The following is a 5,545-nucleotide window of genomic DNA, read 5'->3' as shown; positions in this document are numbered from 1 at the left end:
ATGGATTTAATCTAAATTGTCATGAGGAATTTCAACAATAAGTTCTCTGAAACTTAATAAAAGCTGAATCTAACAAATCATGGGAATGTGGATGATTATGTGTTCTAAGTAACACCTTTTGTTTTTAGAAAATGTTTACAAAACTTTCAAGTTTTGCAGAAAAATTGAAAATGTATTTTGGGTGTGGGCGGTGCAAGTTGAGCACCTTTTGGGAAAGATTTTATATACAAAAGTAAGATTTTCAAAGAAATAAGAAAAAGAGGAAATTTTCTTTTTAACAAGAATGTGTTGTTAATTATTTTATCTTGTATGGGTGGGTTGTGTCATGACTTAGTTTGGATAGCTAGTCATGAGTCTGTGTGTTTTGTTTTGATAAGAGTTTGGCATTGTTGGGGCTTGTTATGCTAGAGTATTATCTTTTGAGTTGTGTTTTGTCATGAGTCCTTTTTTTGGTTAAAATGTAATTAAGAGTTCTGTTGGAGGGTGGTTTTCTTTTCCTTCGTGTTCGAGTGTTGAGCACTTGGTGGTGTTTGTGCCTGTTGTTGGTGGTTAAGACGGGTTGATGTCTTTATGGTGTGAGTGGTAACCATTGTTGTTTTTTCTCTTTTAGACCCCTCAATGGGTTGTGTGGGTCGAAGAGGCATTTGTGACCTCTTCCTTGTGTTTTGTTGTTCAGGTGTCTTTGGGGCCTTGAGATGTTGGACCGAGATCTTGGAAATTATCCCAAATATTGATCAAACTCAGGTTGGTGGTTGTATTCTCTTTTATGGTGGTTGCCTTTTGGTTTGGTGTTTGCTAAATTTGGGGAACCAAATTTCCTAAGTATAGGAGTTTGTAGTGGCCCGGGTTAGAGTGACTTTGACCATTTCTAGGTGGTTTACACCCTTAGAACACCTTGGGTTGGCTTTGGAACAGCAACCTAGAATTCTTGTCTTTGCTTAATCGTGCCCACAAATAGGTGAGGTGTAAGTCGTGTCCGCGAGAGGCCGCGATCAAGTTGCAACCAATTTGGCCTTTAGGTCTGTTCGCTAAGAGAGGAGGTGCGTGGCCCGCGATGGGGGCTCGTGACCTTCATAGTCGTGCCTACGACCAGGTTTATGACAACCCCGTTCTGTATTATGCTTTTAATTCTTTAATTGTGCATGTGCTTATGTATTAAGTGTCACACCCCAAATCCGGGCATGACCGGCCGTGGCCCACAGGGACTTAGCCCAAGGCACACGTAAGCCTAAACACGAATCCAATCACATTGAACAACTGAACAATAGTCTAATAATAAATAACCAAAACTCAATCCAGACATGTCAATTATAAACGGCAAAATCAACCGTAATCAAAAAACCATCCAAACTTATGGGATATAAACAACCCACATATAAAAAAATAATCCTAAATGAACTTCGATAAGAATAAATATAAATATGCACAAACTTGACATAACACTCTAAACTAAAGGAATGCCCTAGAGGTCCATGCAATTGAGTCCCCGCTACGCCATGAGTCCACTCTAAGTCCTTCTAACACCTGGAAATGGTAACAACTAAGTCAGCTGATAGCTCAGTGAGTAGCAACATGGATAGTAAATACAGTTTTGAAAACAGGGTTCAATTCCAAAATAAGATATATATCACAGAAACTAGATTGGCATACAGTTTGGTAAATACAATCTGTTTCAAAAAGAAGGTTCCGCAATTCAACACTTAAAATACTCATGTCTCGCAAGAACATGATAAACGACATTTTCCACTTAAAACAGATTATAACATGAACACCAATAATTTTCTGGGTACCAATAAAAACAAATAATCTGCCACACATTTCTCAGGCTATAAGCCCCGTTGGATCCAATACCGAACTAAGAGTCATCCTCAGGGTGGCACCTGGGCCTTTTCTCAAAGACGATCCGATTGAAGGTCACCTAGTTGTTTTTAAAGGTCTGTTCCTTACAATCGTTGAGCACTAGAGTCATCACGGCCCAACCTGGATCTGTTCCCTAGTGGCCAGAGTCACCACACACAGTGGAATAATTTCCCTGGACTAAATACACACATGGTCCCAATAATCAATACACATCAGTTTCGCAAAACATGGTAGTTCATCATTATAAACATGAGACCAAAACAAATAGTTTACAGTATGCCAAGTTCACACATGTTTCAGAAATAATTTGATTCAATTGATAATATAATAATTTATCAAAACAGTTTAATCATGAAACAACAATTTAATTTTTCCAACAGTTCAGGGTAGGGGAACATTTATAAAAATATGTAGCATGAAACTACTCACCTGAAACGCAATAATATAATCCTCGAATAGAGTGTAAAAGTCCAACTAGTGGCCTGAACCATGTATAAAAACTACGCGTCACAACTAATTTAAAAATACTAGAGAATAAGAATTAAGTAACCTCAACTAAAGCGCACTAACACGACTCAACCCAGCTCACCGTTACTCTTAAATATTACCTAAGTTCATGTTCTTCAAGGTCTAAAATCACCCAAGACATAGATTCCAATCGAAACTTAACTAAAAATAACTTTAAGATGAAACAGTGTTTTAAACAAGTTTTCCCAATCTATTCGCTAACTTTGAAAATTACAAAATCCACTCCACGCTATTCGAGAAATTCCAATAACCTCCAGATATGATCTAATATATCCTAAGTTTCAAACCCAATTGGTTTCACTTGATTTGCTTATCAAAATAATTTTCTACAATTTATTATATCCAAACAGGTTGTTTTCTGCAGCACTTTAAAGAAATTAACGGTTCTCTTAATATACAAGAGCAATCAATGCAAGGCCAAAAATGTACGAAACTAGACTCATAACCGGTTCTAATAACACTAATTTGATAATTTTTGGATTTATACCCAAAGAGAACAACAATCCCGAATTTACTGTTTCGGACTGGTTTCCTGGACAGATTTGAATACCTCAATTTATATGGATTTCGACTCCCAAAAATTATGAAAAAATTCAGATATGCAATTCAATGTGTAATTGATCTACTGTAAAAATTTCAGATTAAAATTCATCCGTTTGATATGGTTTCTTGATTTTTAAAGTTTGTGATTCTGTGCAGAATTTTTGGACTAAGAATTACACCATTCTTTATACATGAATTTAACTCCTCAAAATTCTTAACAGTATATATATATATATATATAAATATATACAAAATACATAAACCTACAACTTCTCCATCAATGATCTAAATAATAATAGAGTAAGAATAAAGAACAAAAACAAAGAAAGAAAAAAAAAAAGAAAGAAGAAAGATACCTACCACACCCAAAAATTACTCCTTGTTTGCAATCCCCTTTTTTCTTCTTCTTTTCTCTCAAACTTCTTCCTCCCCGTGGCTGTGTGGCTGCTGCTATAGAATGTATTAGGAACCTAGGGTTTTTCTTTTCTTTTCTTTGTTATACATAACATAAATGACTCTAGACAAAAATGTCCTTTGTTTTATTTTATTTTATTTTATCTCTCCATTAATTTAAATAAAATACAACTACTATTAGATCAAAATATGCTTACTAATTTGACACTTAATTTTATTTTATTTTATTATTTATTTATTTATTTTTAAATAATAAATCTTGCCTTTAAATTGAAGACTTTCACCATAAATTTATTTTAGGTTTTAAAATTAATTAAAAGATCTTCCAATAATATTTAATTTGCACTTAAAGATTCATAATAAAATATTTGAGATTTGTAAAATTATTATTTAGTTATTTACTTAATTTTTATATTCGGGTTCTCACATTAAGTGTGAATTTGAATGAAAAAATGTCATTAATATGTTTTTGACTTTATATCTGTTGATCGTAGGAAAATCTGTTAAGAATTTTGCTTTGATCTGAAAATTGAAGGTCTTAATGGCGTCAAAAACCAAAATTGGTTAATTTATTGTGATCAATATAATTTTTAGAACCTATTAGAAAGTTTGATTAAAATTTGATTCTTTCTAAATTAATTAGATTAAACTAATTGGAACTAAATGTAATTAGTTAATCTTAAACCTTGATTAATCTCCTAATCTAATCACCCCTTCACATATATATATATATATATATATATGGTATAATTAGGGGTTCAGACTTCCTTAATCTTTTTTGAACTCAAAAATCTGAGGGAGAGCTCTAGAGGGAGAGAGACTTCAATTGTAGAGAGAGAAAGAGCTTAAATTTGAAGAATTTTGATTAAGGATTGAAGAATTGTGAAGTTCAACTTAAGAATTTGCTAAATTGAGCTCAATTGAAGACCTTAGGTAAGCTTTTGAACCCTAAATCATGAGTTTAAATAATCAAATATGTGAATTCAAAGAGATTATATGTTCAAATGTAAGAATTGAGTTAGAATGCATAGTTTTGTTAAGTTTCACCATTTTTGGAGCATGATTATCTCATCCATGTTGAATTTGAAAGATGAATTGTACATGCATGCATGAATTACAAAGAATTAGAAGTGAATTACGTGATTTGAAGCTTTGATTTTTGCAAATTGGTTTTGAATTCATGTTTTTGGAAGAGTTTTAAGTCTTTGAGAAGTGGTTTACAAGCCATGCAAGAGTTTGTGTATGAAATGTAAGCTTAAAGCTCAACTCTGTTATGGAATTTCCAGAATTCTGCCTCACCGCTCGAGCAAAGAATCTGTTGTTTGAGCGCACATTGCATGGATCCAGTATTTTTGCAGACATTTGCAGTTGGCTCGAGCGACCAAGTCATCGCTTGAACGACTGCCTTTATTTTGCACCTTGGTTCGAGCAAACATCGAGCCTAGATTCGAACCATCCGATACTTTTGTAGGCCAAATGGTCCGCTCGAGCGAAGTGCTCTGTTTTAGCAATTTTTGAAAAGGCATGTTCTAATCAAATGTGCATTCCCATTTTGTTCTAAGCATTCTTAGGCATGAATTGAGCATCTACAGACACCCCATTTTTGACTGTCCTCGAGACTTGGACGTCACCGTTTGAACGCCCGGTGATCACCCATGTTTGTGTTCGTTTGGAGTTCCCGGAAGTCTCGGCTACGCGCCTTGTCTCAGGATCTCCGAATTCGACCGTTTAGTGTCTGGTTTTGCACCAAACATTTGTGTTTTGCCTTGGAAGGGCAGGGAATGCCTTGTGAGGCATCCCTACACACCACCGGCAGTGGCTAAAGGTCACCGGCTGGTTTTTGATGCCATCGACACTTTTTATTGCCGATCGGCACTGTTTGTTGCCGGTCGACACTAAATTTTGTCAAAATGACATTTTTGGGCAGCCGACCACTGTTCATCTACTTTATGTAGATATTTTGTGCCAGCTGTGATAGCTGGCACCAACTCTGCCTCCCTCCATACACGTGTATGGAGGGATGTCCCTCTAAGCAAGCTTGTTGTGTAAGCTTTGCAAGAGGGACTTCTATAAGAGGAGAGGCTTTCTCCTTGCTCTAGGTTAGAGACTTTGAAGGCAAAAACCAGAGCTTACACTTATAGATACACCCTATCTCTATATTTCCCTCTCTCTCCTCCCTTGTGTGTGTTTCTTGGCCTAA

The 5,545-nt window shown here is 35.4% G+C and overlaps 1 long non-coding RNA gene across 1 annotated transcript; it reads right to left on the bottom strand.

Annotated features, from left to right (window-relative positions):
* Positions 1-1,307: 1,307 nt before the first annotated feature.
* LOC145790661 (uncharacterized) lies at positions 1,308-3,584 on the bottom strand. The gene is made up of 3 exons (XR_014329572.1): positions 3,292-3,584; positions 2,290-2,342; positions 1,308-1,524 (listed from the first exon to the last, which is right to left on the bottom strand). It is a non-coding gene; the product is annotated as an uncharacterized LOC145790661 (long non-coding RNA).
* Between the last annotated feature and the right edge of the window lie 1,961 nt (positions 3,585-5,545).

Source organism: Camellia sinensis, chromosome 5 (assembly GCF_055761805.1).
Source record: "Camellia sinensis isolate YWXY chromosome 5, ASM5576180v1, whole genome shotgun sequence".
NCBI lineage: Eukaryota > Viridiplantae > Streptophyta > Magnoliopsida > Ericales > Theaceae > Camellia > Camellia sinensis.
This window is presented reverse-complemented; position numbering and strand designations above follow the sequence as displayed.